The 17,592-nt window shown below is 38.2% G+C and overlaps 1 pseudogene; it reads left to right on the top strand.

Moving 5' to 3' along the window:
• Window positions 1-600: 600 nt before the first annotated feature.
• LOC102152516 lies at window positions 601-858 on the top strand (annotated as a pseudogene).
• The last annotated feature ends 16,734 nt before the right edge of the window (window positions 859-17,592 follow it).

Genomic DNA, 17,592 nt, shown 5'->3' with positions numbered 1-17,592 from the left:
CGAAGACATACTATAATTAAATTTGCAAAATGTAGTGATAAAGAAAAAAAAACTTAAAAGCAGCAAGATAAAAGAAGTCCTTAAATTGCAAGGGAAGACCCATAAGGCTAGCTGCACATTGCTCAACAGAAACTTGGCAAGACAGAAGGAAGTGGGCATGATACATTCAAAGTCCTGAAAGGGATAAATTTGCAGCCAAGAATATCACAAGGCTGTCATTCAGAATAGGAGAGATAAAGAGTTCCCCAGACAAAAAAACCCAAAACAAACAAACAAACAAAACTAAAGGAGTTCATGACAACTAATCCAGTCCTAAAAGAAATATTAAGGAGAACTCTTTGAGTGGAAAGGAAAGACCAAAAGTGACAAAGACAAGAAAGGATCAGAGAAAATCTCCAGAAACAACAACAAAACAAGTAATGAAATGTCATAAATGCATTTCTATCAATAATTACCCTGAATTAAAATGGACTAAATACTCCAATCAACAGACACGGGGAATCAGAATAGATGAAAAAACAAGACCCATCTATATGTTCCCTATAAGGGACCCATTTCATACCTAAAGACATCTGCAGTTTGAAAGTGAGGGGATACTCCATGGCTGTGGCCCTTCAGGACTACGTGTCCCCCGACTACTCTTTCCTGACCATATACAGGGGCCAAGTTGTATATGTCTTCTCCAAGCTGAAGGGCCGAGGGCGGCTCTTCTAGGGAGGCAGTGTTCAGGGAGATTACTATGGAGATCTAGCTGCTCGCCTGAGCTATTTCCCCAGTAGTGTTGTACGTGAGGACCAGACCCTGAAACCTGGCAAAATTGATGTGAAGACAGATAAATGGGATTTCTACTGCCAGTGAGCTCAGCCTACCACTGTCCCTGCTGTGTGTGTGTGTGTGTGTGTGTTTTTTTTTTTTTCCCTTCTGGCTTTACGCAAATATATCAGCCAAGTGCAAAAAAAAAAAAAAAAAAAAAAAAGTGAGGGGATAAACATTTATCATGCAAATGGACATCAAAAGAAAGCCAGAGTTGCAATCAATACTTGTATCAGACAAACTAGACTTTATACCAAAGACTGTAACAGAAGATGAAGAAGGTACTATATCATAATAAAGGGGATGATCCAACATGATAATCTAACAATTGCAAATATTTGTGCACCCAACATAGGAGCACTGAAATACATAAAACAATTAATAACCAATATAAAGGAACTCATTGATAATAATACAATAATAGTAGGAGACTATACTATATAAATGGACAGATAATCTAAACAGAAAATCAACAAGGAAACAGTGCCTCTGAATGACACACTGGACCAGATGGGCTTAACAGATATATTCAGAACATCATCCTAAAGCAGCAGAATACACATTCGTTTCAAGGGCACATAGGACATTCTATAGAATAGATCACATACTGGGTCACAAATCAGGCCTCAACAAGTACAAAAAAATTGAGAACATATTAGGCATATTTTCAGACCACAATGCTATGAAAGTTTAAGTTAGCCATAAGAAGAATTTGGAAAGGCTACAAATACATGCAAGTTAAAGAACATCCTACTAAAGAATGAATGGGTAGTACTGGAAGTCCTAGCCTCAGCAATCAGACAACAAAAAGACATTAAAGGTATTCAAATTGGCAAAGAAGAAGTCAAACTCTCCCTCTTCGCCGATGACATGATACTCTACATAGAAAACCCAAAAGTCTCCACCCGAAGATTGCTAGAACTCATACAGCAATTCGGTACCATGGCAGGATACAAAATCAATGCCCAGAAATCAGTGGCATTTCTATACACTAACAATGAGACTGAAGAAAGAGAAATTAAGGAGTCAATCCCATTTACAATTGCACCCAAAAGCATAAGATACCTAGGAATAAACCTAACCAAAGAGGTAAAGGATCTATACCCTAAAAACTATAGAACACTTCTGAAAGAAACTGAGGAAGACACAAAGGGATGGAAAAATATTCCATGCTCATGGATTGGAAGAATTAATATTGTGAAAATGTCAGTGGTACCCAGGGCAATATACATGTTTAATGCAATCCCTATCAAAATACCATGGACTTTCTTCAGAGAGTTAGAACAAATTATTTTAAGATTTGTGTGGAATCAGAAAAGACCCCGAATAGCCAGGGGAATTTTTTTTTTTTTTTTTTTTTAGCCAGGGGAATTTTAAAAAAGAAAACCATAGTTGGGGCCTCACAATGCCAGATTTCAGGTTGTACTACAAAGCTGTGGTCATCAAGACAGTGTGGTACTGGCACAAAAACAGACACATAGATCAACGGAACAGAATAGAGTGGACCCTGAACTTTATGGTCAACTAATATTCGATAAAGGAGGAAAGACTATCCACTGGAAGAAAGACAGTCTCTTCAATAAATGGTGCTGGGAAAATTGGACATCCACATGCAGAAGAATGAAACTAGACCACTCTCTTTCACCACACACAAAGATAAACTCAAAATGGATGAAAGATCTAAATGTGAGACAAGATTCCATCAAAATCCTAGAGAAGAACACAGGCAACACCCTTTTTGAACTCGGCCACAGTAACTTCTTGCAAGATACATCCACGAAGGCAAAAGAAACAAAAGCAAAAATGAACTATTGGGACTTCATCCAGATAAGAAGCTTTTGCACAGCAAAGGATACAGTCAACAAAACTAAAAGACAACCTACAGAATGGGAGAAGATATTTGCAAATGACATATCAGATAAAGGGCTAGTTTCCAAGATCTATAAAGAACTTATTAAACTCAACACCAAAGAAACAAACAATCCAATCATGAAATGGGCAAAAGACATGAACAGAAATCTCACAGAGGAAGACATAGACATGGCCAACATGCACATGAGAAAATGCTCTGCATCACTTGCCATCAGGGAAATACAAATCAAAACCACAATGAGATACCACCTCACACCAGTGAGAATGGGGAAAATTAATAAGGCAGGAAACCACAAATGTCGGAGAGGATGCGGAGAAAAGGGAACCCTCTTACACTGTTGGTGGGAATGTGAACTGGTACAGCCACTCTGGAAAACTGTGTGGAGGTTCCTCAAAGAGTTAAAAATAGACCTGCCCTACGACCCAGCAATTGCACTGTTGGGGATTTACCCCAAAGATACAGATGCAATGAAACGCCGGGACACCTGCACCCTGATGTTTATAGCAGCAATGGCCACGATAGCCAAACTGTGGAAGGAGCCTCGGTGTCCATCGAAAGATGAGTGGATAAAGAAGATGTGGTTTATGTATACAATGGAATATTACTCAGCCATTAGAAATGACAAATACCCACCATTTGCTTCAACGTGGATGGAACTGGAGGGTATTATGCTGAGTGAAGTAAGTCAGTCAGAGAGGGACAAACATTATATGTTCTCATTCATGTGGGGAATATAAATAATAGTGAAAGGGAATATAAGGGAAGGGAGAAGAAATGTGTGGGAAATATCAGAAAGGGAGACAGAACATAAAGACTCCTAACTCTGGAAACGAACTAGGGGTGGTAGAAGGGGAGGAGGGCGGGGGGTGGGAGTGAATGGGTGACGGGCACTGGGGGTTATTCTGTATGTTGGTTAATTGAACACCAATAAAAATTAAATAAAAAAAAGAATGAATGGGTTAACCAGGAAATTAAAGAAAAAATGAAAAAAATACTTGGAAACAAATGAAAATGAAAACACAGCAGTCCAAAACCTATGGGATACAGCAAAAGCAGAACAAAGAGGGAAGTTTATAGCAATACAGGCTTACCACAAGTAAAAGGAAAAATCTCAAGTAAACAACATAACCTAAAGGAGCTCGGTAAAGAAGAAGAAATGAAGCCTAAAGCAAACAGAAGGAAGGAAATAAAGATTAGAGCAGAAATAAATGATATAAAAACTAATAGAACAAATCAATGAAACCAGGAGCTTGTTCTTTGAAAAAAAATAAATAATAAAAAAATAATAAAATTGATAAACTCCTAGCCAGATTTATTAAAAATAAAAGAGAAAGGACTCAAATAATAAAATGACAAAAAGAGAAAGGAGAAATAACAACGAACACTACATAAATACAAAGAATTATAAGAGAATATCATGAAAACTATATGCCCACAAATTGGACAACCTGGAAGAAATGGATAAATTCCTAGAAACATATAAACTACCAAAATTGAAACAGGAAGAAGAAACCTTGAACAGACCAATAAGTAGCAAAAAAATTCAATCAGTAATCAAAAATCTCCCAAACAAAAGTCTAGGGCCAGACGTCTTCATAGGCAAATTTTACCAAACATTTAAAGAAGTGTTAATAACTATTCCAAACTATTCCAAAAAAACAGAAAATGAAGAAATATTTCCAAATTCATTCTACAAGACCATGTTATTTACCCTGATAACAATACTAGATAAAGACTCCACCAAAAAAGTAAACTACAGGCCAATATCCTTGATGAAGATGGATGTAAAAATTCTCAATAAAATACTAGCTGCCTGAATCCAGCAACACATTAAAAGAATCATTCACTATGATCAAGTGGGATTTATACCTGGGCTGCAAGGGTGATGCAGTATTTACAGATCAATCAACATGATATGCCACATTAATAAAAGGATAAGAACCATATGATCCTCTCAATAGATGCAAGAAAAGCATTTGACAAAGTTAAACATCAATTCATGATAAAAACCCTCAACAGAGTAGGGTTAGAAGGAAATTACCTCAACATCATAAAGGCCACATATGAAAGGCCCACAGCTAATATCCAAATTGGGGAAAAACTAAGACCTTTTCCTCTGTAGTCTGGGAGAAGACAGGGATGTCCACTGTCACCACTGTTATTTAATATAGAATTAGAAACCCTAACCACAGCAAATGGGTGACAAAGAAAAATAAAAGGCATCTGAATTGGCAAGAAAGTCAAACTTTCACTATTTGCAAATCATGTGATACTCAATATAGAATACCCAAAAGACTCCACCAAAAAAATTGCTAGAACTGACAAATGAATTCAGTAAAGTCACAGGACACAAAATTGATGTACAGAAATCTGTTGCATTTCTATATAGCAATAATGAAGCAGCAGATGAGAAATCAAGGAATCAATCCTATTTACAATTGCACCAAAAACCATAAGATACCTATCCAATAGCAATAAACCTAACCAAAGAGGTAAAAGATCTGTACTCTGAAAATTATAGATCACCTATGAAAGAAGTTGAAGAGCACACAAAGAAATGGGGAAACATTCCATGCTCATGGATTGGAAGAACAAATATTATTAAAATACCTATATTACTCAAAGCAACTTACACATTTAATGCAACCCCTATCAAAATACCAACAGAATTCTTCACAGAGCTAGAACAAACAATCCTAAAATTTGTATGGAACCAAATAATCAAAGCAACCTTGAAAAAGAAGAGTAAAGCTGGAGGAGGCATCACCATTCCAGGTTCCAAATTATATTACAAAGCTATAATGATCAAGACAATATGGTACTGGCAAAAGAATAGACACATAGATAAATGGGACAGCACAGAAAACCCAGAAATGAGCCCAAAACTATATGGTCAGTTAATCTTCAACAAAACAGGAAAGAATACCCAAAGGAAAAAAAAAAGATAGTCTCTTCAGTGAATGACGGGAAACCTGGACAGCTACATGCAAAAGAATAAAGCTGAATCACTTTCTTACACCATACACAAAAATAAATTCAAAATGGATTAAAGAACTAAATATAAGATAGGAAACCATCAAAATCCTAGAGGAGAACACAGGCAGTAGCCTCATTTACCCGGGCCATAGCAACTTCTTTCTAGATGTTTCCCGAGGCAAGGGAAACAAAAGCAAAAATAAACTAGTGAGACGTCATCAAAATAAAAAGCTTCTGCACAGTGAAGGAAACAACAAAACTAAAAGTCAATCAACAGCATGAGAGAAGATATTTACAAATGACATATCTGATAAAGGGTTAGTATCCAAAATATATAAAGAACTTATAAAACTCAACAACCCAAAAATAAATAATCCAATTAAAAATGGGCAGAAGACAGGTGCCTGGGTGGCTCATTTGGTTAAGCATCTGACTCTTATTTCAGCTCAGGTCATGAGATCAAGCCCTGTGTGGAGGTCCATGCTGGACGTGGAGCCTGCTTCAGATTCTCTCTCTCCCTCTCCCTCTGCCTACCCTCCTGAACTCTTGCTGTCTAAAAAAAAAAAAAAAAGAAGAAGACAGGAATAGATATTTTTCCAAAGAAGATATATAGATGGCCAACAGACACATGAAAAGATGCTCAATATCACTTATCATCAGGGAAATGTGAATCAAAAGTACAATGAAAGGGGAACCCTCTTGCACTGTTGGTGGGAATGCAAACTGGTGCAGCCACTCTGGAAAACAGCATGGAGCTTCCTCAAAAAGTTAAAAATAGAACTACCTTGTGATCCAGCAATTGCACTACTAGGTATTTACCCAAACAATACAAAAATACTAATTCAAAGGAGTAAATGCACCCCAGTGTTTATAGCGGCATCAACAATAGTTAAATTATGGAAAAAGCCCAAATGTCCATTGACTGATGAATAGATAAAGATGTAGTATATATATCTATGGGTTAAGTAGGGGTTGGGGATTAAGAAGTACACTTGTGATAATCCCTGAGTTTTGTATGTAAATATTTTATCACTAAATTGTACACCTGAAACTAATATTACGCTATGTATTAACTAACCGGAATTGAAATAGAAACTTTAAAAAAAGAAAAAGAAAAGATACATGGTATGACTTTGATTTTTTTGAAATTATGGACTTGTTTTGTGGCCTAATATGTGATCTATCCCAGAGAATGTTCTGTGTGCACTTGAGAAGAATGTGTATTCTGCTGTTTTTAGGATGGAATGTTCTGAATATGTCTGTCAAATCCATCTGGTCCAGTATATTATTCAAAGACAATGGTTTCTTGTTGGTTTTCTGTTTGCATGATCTGTCCATTGATGTAAATTGGGTGTTAAAGCCCCCTACTATTATTGTAATATTATCAATTATTTCCATTGTGTTTGTTATTAACTGCTTCATATATTTGGGAGCTCCCATATTGGGTGCACAAATATTTACAATTCTTATATCGTGCTGTTGCATTGTCTCCTTTATTAGTATATAATATGCTTCTTTGTGTCTTGTGTTTTTTTAAGATTTATTTATTTATTTGAGAGAGAGAAATGTCTGTGAGTGGGGGTAAGGACAGAGGGAGCAAGAGAGGGAGAATCCCAAGCAGACTTCCTACTGAACACAGAGCTCAATGTGGGGCTCAATCCCAGGACCCTGAGATCATGACCTGAGTGGAAATCAAGAGTCAGATGCTTAACAGACTGAACCTCCCAGGTTCCCCTTTGTCTTTTATTATAGTCTTTTTTTTAAAAGTCTATTTTGTCTGATATAAGTATTGCTACCTTAGTTTTCTTCTGACATCCATTTGTGTGATAAATGTTTCTCCGTTCCTTCACTTTCAATCTGCATGTGTTTTTTGGTCTAAAGTAAGTCTCTTATAGGCAGCATATAGATGAGTCTTCTTTTTTTATCCACTTCTTCATTCTATGTCTTTTTATTAGAGCATTTAGTCCATTTACATTTAGAGTAATTATTGATAGATATGTAGTTAGTGCCATTTTATTACTTATTTTGTGTTATTTCTGTAGATTTTCTCTTATCCTTTTTCTCTTACTCTCATAATTTGTTGGCTTTTATTAGTGATATAGTTGGATACTTTTCTGTTTATTCTTTGCATATCTATTAGTGGTTTTTGATTTTGTAGTTACCATTAGGTTTGTATATAACATCTTCTGCATATAGCATTCTATCTTAAATTGATGATCACTTAAGTTTAAACCCTTCTCTCCTCCCCACATTTTAGGTATATAATGTGATGTTTTATATTTATTTATGTTATGAATGCTTTGACTGCTTTTACAGAAATATATATTTTTACTTTTTTTTTTCTTTTTATTCTTTCATTCATGGTCTCTCCTTTCCACTCAAAAAGTTCCCTTTAATATTTCTTGTAGGGTTGGGTTAATAGTCATGAACTCTTTGTTTTTGTTTGTCTGGGAAATTATCTTTCCTTCTATTTTGAATGATAACCTTGCAGAATAGAGTATTCTTGGCTGCAGATGTGTCCCTTTTAGTATTATGAATAGATTATGAATAGATTATGCCACTTTCTTCTGGCCTGCAAAGTTTCTGCTGAAGATCCAAGGCTATTCTACTGATAGCCTTATAGGGGTTCCTTTGTATGTAACTGTCTTCTTTTCTCTTGTAATTTTTTTCTTTATAGCTACTTTTTGCCATTTAGTTACTATGTTTCTTGATGTGAAGCTCCTTGAGTTGAATTTGGAGGGGATTCCTGAATCTAGATATTTGTTTCCTTCTGCACATAGGGAAGTTTCCAGCTGTTATTTCATCAAATAAATTTTCTGCCACCTTTTCTCTTTCTTCTCCTTCTTCTTCTTCTTCTATCCCCATAATGCAAATGTTATTACACTTGATAGAGTCACTGAGTTCTCTAAGACTATTCTCAATTTGCATAATTTTCTTTTCTCTCCTTTACTCAGCTTGGTTACTTTCCATTACTCTGCCTTCCAGGTCATTAATTCATTCCTCTGCTTCATCTAATTTACTATTTTTTCCAACAAGTGTATTTTTAATTTCATTTATTATATTCTTGATTTCTATTTTTTTAATCTCTGATGTTCTCTACTCTTTTCTCACATCCCATGAGTACTTTATGATCATTACTTTAAATTCTCTATCAGGCATATTACTTATTTCCATTTGGCTTTGTTCTCTTGCTACAGTCATGTTCTTTCATTCAGGAGATATTTCTCTGTCTCCTGATGTTGTCTGACATTCTTTGTTGGTTTCTCTGTGTTATTAAAGTCAGCTACTTCTCTTGCTCTTAAAAATAATAGCCTTATGAAGAAGAGGTCCTGTCTGCCCTTAAGTGCAATGTTCCCTGTTCCCAAGGGCCTGGCATTTCAGGAAGTATCTCCTATGTGTGTTGCATGTGCTCTGTTGTTGAGTCTTGGGCAATCCTTCAGTCCATTTTTCTGCAGAGACTCTCTTTGCCTATTATAGGTAGCGTTTGGTCCCTAGCAGGAGAGGGGCATGTTTTAACAGGTGTTCAGTGGTTTACCTGCAAAAGGAGATCTACAGCCAGAAATGAGGTTCTCCAAAGTGCACAGGTCAAGAAATGTGGCATTGGCAGGGTTTGCACTTGTCTTCTCGGGGGATGTGCCTGTAGTGCTGGAGTAAGGTATGGGGGTGGGAGGGGGAGGGAGGGCTTGTTGTAAGCAAGTTAGGTAATGTATGACATACTGGTTCACCCAGGGGGCCGTTGTTTATGTTAGGAGACATGGGAGGGAAATGGCATCTGCTAGCTCCTTTGTTCCTGGAGTTCCCATGATCCCTGTCTCTTTGGGGATGTTCTGAGATGAGCAAATCACTCTCCCTCACATCTGCACCCAACCCCCTCCATTTTTCAAACTCCTGGTTCTAAGCTGTATCTGCACAGGCTGTTTGTTGTGCTGTTTTTTTAAGGGTGGGGACTCTGCTTCCTAATGCCCTCCATGCTCTCCCAGAATGGAGCCCAGCGATTTTTAAAATTCCAGGCTTTAAGTCCCACTGGATGTAAGAACTCATGCAATTTGGCCTCTCTTACTTTCAAGGCAAATGTTTTAGGGATTCATCCTCTCCAGTTGTGGGCTCCCCAGTGTAAAAATCTGTTTTCCACCCTTCTCCACACCATTGGCTCCCTCCCCACCATAGACAGCTACAGTCTGTTTTGCTCCCAGACTTCCTCTTCACCCTTCCTACTTTTTTTGATGTGGCCTCCTCTCTACGTTTAGTTGTGGAGTTTATCTGCCAGTCTTTGGATGCTTCCTGGGTTATTTATACTGATGTGAGTATTATCTAGTTGTATGTGTGGGTCAGGGTGAGCTTAGTGTCCTCCTACATCTTTTTAGCAGACCTTCCATTACGTTATTTTTAAATGGATTAATAAATATGTTTAAAGTTTCCTCGTTTTAATCTCTAATACAATAATCATTGACAGCAATTACTCATATAATCAGAAGCCCTTTGTGGTCCTGAAATTTTAGAGTGCTACAAGGTCCTGAGATCAAAGTTTGTAACATGTTATTCTCAACCATAAGCCCTTTGGGGGCAGGGGCTACATCTTTCTTGATCACTGCTATATCCTACATGGGAGATATTTTAAAAAATGACTGTTAGGATGCCTCAGTGGTTTAATTGGTTAAGCATCTGACTTTAGCTCAGTCATGATCTCAGGGTCCTGGGATCAAGTCCCACATTGGGCTCCCTGTTCAGTGACAGTCTGCTTATCCCTCTGCCCCTCTCCCTGTTTGTGCTCTCTCACACGCATTGTTTCCCTCAAATAATTAAAGTCTTAAAAAAAATGGCTGTTAATATTTGCTGAAAATGTGATCACATGCCTGTCCAAAGGAATGGACAACACCCAAAATGGGCCTTGCAAAGCATTCCAGAGAGAACAGTCTAATAAAAAGGACTAGAAATAAGAAAGTAAGCATTAAAAGAGAATAGTGAGAAATTAAGTGTATGAACCTAATACAGTGGATAAAAACTTAGGCTTTGGACATAAATAATCCTGAGTTCAAATCCTGACTCCAAGATATTAGCTAAGTTGCTTTGGGCAAATCAACCATTCTCATAATAATAGCATCTACTTCCTACATTTGTGCTGACAACAGTAAAGTGCTCAGAGTTGTACTTCCCAACATAGCGTGTTAAGCGTCCCTTAACACATATGACCATCAAGTACTTGGTATGTGACTAGTGCCCTGGAAAACAAATTTTTTATTTTATTTCATTTTAATTGATTGAAATTGAAATTAAAAGTTTTCAATTGAAGCAGTTTTATCAATATGGATAAAAGTAGAAAAGGAAATGATTATTGATATTTGATATTTGATATTCAGGTACTAGAAATCTTTAAAGTATGTTTGGAATAACTAGAAATCTCTAAAGTATGTTTGGAATAACTTGGGTATGTGAAACTAATTTTTCCACTGTACTTTTTATGAAATCTAAATAGAGGTCAATTATTTTCAATAAAAATTTAGAGTTCAAATTGTGACATGATGTAGGTGTAAAATACATAGTGGATTTGAAAGAGTTAATACCTTGCCAAGAAGAAGAAGAAAAAATATATCAGTAAGTCTCTATTGATTACAAGCCCACTGATAAAACATTTTATTGAAACAAATTTCACTTGTTTCTTTTTACTTTTTAATAGTCAGAAAATTTTAAATCATATAAATGGCTCACATTATATTTCCATTGGACAGTGGCTTAACACATTGTAAGCACTGTACAAAGTGCTAGTGATCACTGTTTTATTATCTGTACTATAGAGATTAACATTTACCTTACAAAATCATATAAAGAGAAAATGAGATATGATATAAAGCTCTTAGCACAGTGTGAAGCACATCATAAGAGCTCAGTAAATGTACCTGTCATCTGTAAGTGGCAAGGGCATCATGTGTTCCAGGAAGATAGACCTGGAAAATGAGGTGGGGGTTGGGTATTATATAAAGTTTTGCAAATCTGGCTGAGAAGCTGGGGCTTAATTCTCTCTGCAACCAAGAGCCACTGAAGCACATGATCCATGATGTGTTTTAGAAAGATAACTCTGACATGTATCCTCAGAGGGGGGATGTGAGTTTTGGAAACAATTCTAAGCCATTCAAAGCAAAGTCTGCAGAGTAGGTTGGGTGATCAAGCTGGGAAACGCTGTCTGGGGTCACAAACCAAGTCTCAGTTTGAGTGATGACTCTGGCTTCACAGGAAGCTCATAATCCAGCTTTGTGGGCAATTTTGAAAGAGAAGTTTCACAGGCATTTTTGAAAAGTGACAGACAGCATTGTTGTTTTAAGCAGATCTTCCACTATGACTATTCCAAAATATGTACATTTTTGTATGTTTACACAACCAAGCACATAAATGGTCTCATTACATTTTAGTTTGTTTGTGCACTCCAGACAAAAGGCACTTTTGTTATTGCTCTGTAAAACAATTTTCTGATCTCAAACCCCTTAGAGCCCTCCAAGTTCCTAATTTATATAAATAGGCTGATCCTTCCCTATGAAATACTTAGGTACCAAAAAAAAATCCTTTTATCAGTAGCATCCTTAGATCCAGGCAATAGAAGCTCCCATCCTGGGCCCCACACCTTGGAAGGTTTTGGGATGGCCTCTTTTCTGCTGCACTCTTCTCCTTCAAGAGTTATCTAATGCTGCATAGAAAATCACCATAAAACTCAATGAGTTAACAGAATAATCATTTTTATCTTTCATGGTTTCTGCAAATTTTGAGTTTGGGAGTAGCTTATCAGGGTGGTTCTGGTTCAAGGTATTTCATGAGGTTGTAGTCCAATGTCAGCTAGGACTGTAATCATCTGAAGGCTTGGCTTGGACTATGGGATATGCCTCCAAGTAGTTCACTCACAGAGTTGGCAAGTTGGTTTTGGCTGCTGTGAGACCTTAAGGTCGTCTCCACATGGGAAGCTCCCTGACAAGATGGTGGCTAGATTCTGAGAGATTAAATATACAAATGGACAATGGCTAGATCATATATGAAAACAGAACTCTGACCCACAGCTTGTAGCAACCAGCCCAGGAAGTCAACCACAACCTCTGTAGCAATTAGCCCTAAATGGCCAGGGCTTGAAGGAGAGTTCCCACTCTCCATATGCCACAGAGGAAAGGCCATGCGTGTATGTTGCAAGAAGGCAGCCATCTGCAAGGCATGAGCCAAATTAGCTGGCACCTTATCTGGGACTTCCAACCTCCAGAACTATAAGAAAATAAATTTCTGTTATTTAATCCCAGGCTGTGGTATTTTGTTATGGCAACCCAAGTAGACTAATATACAAGGTCCCTCACAGAACAGACTAGACTAGGCATGCAAGAGGTGGGGAGGTGGGTCATAGGTTGGGTGTGTGAGGGGGTCTACTCTCCACTGGCCACCTCATTCCAGCATGACACTTCAAGAAATCTGAAAATTATAAACTCAAATGTGCTCTTCCAGGATGTTATGAATGCATATACATGAATGTAGAGAGATACAACTTATTTAACAGTTTGTTAGCATGATTTATACCCTTAAAATACTTTGATATGTGATATGTAGGCCTCCATTGGTGCTCTTGCATTGGACCCCACAAATGTTAAAGGTACACAAGATTTTAGTTTGCATAGTTTTTACTCTGAGGAAGAGCACAATATATGTGTGTGGTAGGTTGCATCATTATTATTATAGTCAAAAAACACAATTCCACAAAGAAGGGTGCTATCTATCAGGCTCAAGTTAATAGCACAAACTGGGTAGAGGACCTTGCTCTGCCTCAATGCATATTTCATAGAGCATTTTTCAAGACTAAGAAACTAATGTAGATATCAGCTACACACCATTTTAAGGAGACTGCTGAATTTCCTAAAAAGAAAAGCCTACATGAAATAGGCTTTGGAATGAATATTGTAGTAGTCACTGTTGGTGCCCACCTAGATGCCTTATTACTGAGGGTGACTTTTGTTTCAAGTGACACCTGGAACAGCCAACTTTTATCCATTGAAATGTTCCTTGAAACATTTTATTTTCGACCTGGTATATCTTTAAACAAAAATGCTTGTCAGCAGCTGGCACATTAAGAAAGTCACTACCAGTTTTCCATAAGTTTAAAATATTTTGAGCTGTCCTGTGGAAAGTCTCTTTTTCCAGCTCAGCGAGTTCCCTAGCTGATGAATGTTCCCAAACACATATGGTTGCTGATGGGGGAACCCAGATTCCTGACTACACAGAAAGTAGCCCTTCTGCCTCTGTGACTTTGGGTTGAAGAGCAAGTCATGCCCTTGGCCAGGGCAGCTGAGAGCCTTTCTATATCTTATAAAAGGCGCTTTGGGCACTCCTTATTTTATTACTTGTGGCTGGTTTCCCCTTCAGGGCCTTTGTGGAGTATTACAGTGTGAGCCAACATTGTAAATGCTGTAGTATTACCCAGCTGTCTAGAAAAAGTGGCAGACTTAGCAGTCGTTAACAAATCCTACTCCCAATTCTTTTCCAAATATACAGAAAGGATACGTGAAAGACAACAGTAAGAAACAAAGATGACCAAATGTCTGAAACAAAGCTGGATTTGTTGTTTACCTGGGAGAGCCATGTAGCCTCGTAGCCTCGTTCAGGTGTGAGTTCAGCATGTCTCTCCATTAGAGATCAAAAGACCTGGGATCCCTGGGTGGCGCAGCGGTTAAGCGCCTGCCTTTGGCCCAGGGCGCGATCCTGGAGACCCAGGATTGAATCCCACATTGGGCTCCCAGTACATGGAGCCTGCTTCTCCCTCTGCCTGTGTCTCTGCCTCTCTCTTTCTCTCTGTGACTATCATAAATAATAAAAAAAAAAAAAAAAAGAAAGAAATCAAAAGACCTTGGCCCTAGGCAGAATGTAAATTCTTTCTTTTCCTGTCTCTGATTTAGGGAAGTCTGGATTTAAGCAAGTCCAGGATTAGTTGCCTAAATTTCTAGTAGCCCTGGGGCCATTCAGTGAGGGCCTGAACTGAGCATTCTTAACAAGATTTCACTTTAATATGCATGCAAACGAGAAAAAGAAATTCCCAGAAACCAGAAACAAAGAAGACTTTAGATAGTGTAGTAGGTAGGAGTTAAAACTATGAAGCCCTCAGAATGTGAGTCTTAGATACACGTGAAGAGATCTTTTAATGCCTGGGCAGGAAGCAAAGTCATGGGCAGGAAACCAGAACAGTTCTCTACCCACTCTGTGGTCTGGGATTAGAAAGTTGCATCTGGAAGCAAGCTTCCTGCCCCAGCCCTGGGTGAGAGTATCACTAGTGAAAAATAGAAACTTAGGACTGAACAAGGTTGTCCAGAATCTACCTGGTGAATGCCTTGGGCCTGGCAGAAATAGCCATGAATCTGCCCCTTAGGTCTCCAAACCCAAGGCACTCCCAGGATTCTCAAGGAAGACAATCATAGTCTCCCATAGTCTATCAAGTGGTAGTGAGGTACTGTGTGTAGTGGCTTTCACGGGATAGGCAGTAGAGAGGGAGGGCTTCAAATATGCAGTGTGAGAGGCCCTCCAGAGCTCATATTGTATTAATTCATTATATATTGGTTCATTTATTAATCACACTGTATGCCAGGCTCTTTACCATTTGTCATCTGAGATCCTCCCAACAACCACATTCCATAGTGTATTTTAATCTGGGCAGAACAGCTTTCCTAGCTGGTACTATTTTTCAGAAAGTTGGATAAAGTCCCAGGCTTCTCACATGCCTAAAATTCTACTACCTAAGATTCATTCCTTGGAGTCTTGGCAGCTTTTCCATCTCCATGTGCACACACACCTCCAGGCTAGATTACAAACACTAGACAATATAGTACAATAGAAAGAGCATGAACATGGCAGCCCTGTGACCTGGGTTCTGGTCTGGATATCACTGCCCTGACTATGAGATTTCAGTCAGGCTACCCACCTAGGATGGTTTGCAGCATATAGTATTTGTTAAATGAATGACAGTGTATAATTTTCATTATTATTATGCATTCCTGACCAAGGACTCAACATCTCCTTATAGCATGGCTCTTACTAGGATGTCATAAAAACAACTAGAACCCTGCTGCATTGTATAGTGAGGTGTGTAGATACAATCCTTCCCAAAATGAGCCCAGTCTTATTTAAGGTGAATCTGTAACATGCTCAGAGGATAGAGACTGTCAGGTGCTTTTATAGTTTCTCTTTTGCACTGAGGTCTGCTTACATGAAGTTTTGCCTCTCCTCCCTTCTTCCTTTTCCACTGCCCTTGGCCAGGGCACCTACTTTGGTCTTCATGGTTGCCATGCTGACAGATCTTTCCCACAGCTTTAAATTCTTCAGAGTAGAGCAGACAACATTGGCTCCCTCTTGCCAATATTGACTTCTCACTGCCTACCTTTAATATTATTTTATGTTTAAAGTTCCCTTCTCCACCGAAAGAAATGATGAAATAAAATATCAAAGGTCCAAAGACAGGGAAATATTCATGCAAATATTCTACCATAAATCTATAATCATTTTGAAAAGAAACATTCCATGTTGATTTCTATAATTTGGACACCACTCTACTGTATACATTGGTAGTATAAGGGGCTCCCAATAACCATAAGTTTTATATAAAATGAAGCCTTGACAATGACATCTAATAATTTGCCTTCTTAGAATTTAGGATGGAGTGTGATTTGAAAGGCCCAAGCATAATTATTCCAAAACAATTCCTTACTATTACTTCAAAAGTCCTCCTAGTGGATGCTAACACCTATTTGACTTGGATTCTGATAATACTGCTTCTCTCACTGAAAAGAAATTTTGGAAGGTAATGGTGGGCATACCTGGACCACTGCCTGCCTTCTTGCCCTTTACCACCCACTATCCATTGTCCCTGCTGCTGCCACAATCTTTCTGAAGCATCAATCACTTCTCTGTTCAAAACCATTCACTGGCTCTGTTCACATTCTTTCCTGGAGTTCTTTGCCCCACGTGCCATGTCATCCCTCTCGTAGGCCCTCATCAGGCTAACTTCTACTCATCCTTTAAGACTAAGGAAGCAATTCTTTGCTGCCTGCTTTGCTGCAAGGCTCCACCAAGTAGCCCCACCATCCCACTACCCTTTGTGTATCTGTACTGTTGTACTCACTGCCTTGAGTTATAACCATGCCTCCTTCTCTAACCAGACTGTGGACTCCCTGAGAACAGAGGCATGTTCCATTCTGTCACCTAACAGAACTCCTAGCCCCTACCAGCTTTAATTAATTAAAAGCTTTAATTCATTCATGTTTTCTCTGGATTCAGAAATGTCATTGATCAAAAACAGAACAAAGCCATGACCCAGACAACTAAATCCATTCAGTGAAGCCAAACAGGTGGGCTAAGATGCAAGCCCAGTGTTTCAGATACATGCCAGGGGCTTTGTTCAATGCTGGTATCTGCATGTGGCAGACTCTGAGCTGGGTCAAGTTGATGCTAACAAACTATTTGAGGCAGAGCCATTCTAACAGTCATTTCTGTTTCCAAGTGAACATTGTATATGGCAGATGCTACATTAAGGTAATTATTTTATACAAAATGTAATCAATTTCCCTGTATGCTTTCTCTCTAGCAAATGATTCTGCATAAAGCAAAGTTTAATGTTTTGGCCGGGCTACGAGGCTTTTTCTGGGATGGAAAAAAAGTGCTCCAGAAACTTTGCCAGCAATTTCCAAATATCACTGAGTCTTCAAATATTACACTATACAGATCAATTTTGATTGACTTCCACCTACACAGTTGACTCAATTTCTTTGCAAATCACTCTCTTCTTTAAACTTCATTTTCTCCATCTGCTAAATAAGAGGGATGGATTATTTTGAAGATCTCTTTCCAGTTCTTAAATTAGATGATTCCAACCAAAATTCTTATTTATTATTTCACTTTCCATAAGATTTCTCATTTTAAGTTAACTG

Source organism: Canis lupus, chromosome 23 (assembly GCF_011100685.1).
Source record: "Canis lupus familiaris isolate Mischka breed German Shepherd chromosome 23, alternate assembly UU_Cfam_GSD_1.0, whole genome shotgun sequence".
In the NCBI taxonomy this organism is placed as follows: Eukaryota; Metazoa; Chordata; class Mammalia; order Carnivora; family Canidae; genus Canis; species Canis lupus.
Note: the sequence above shows the minus strand (reverse complement) of the source record. Positions and strands in the feature narration are given on the sequence as shown.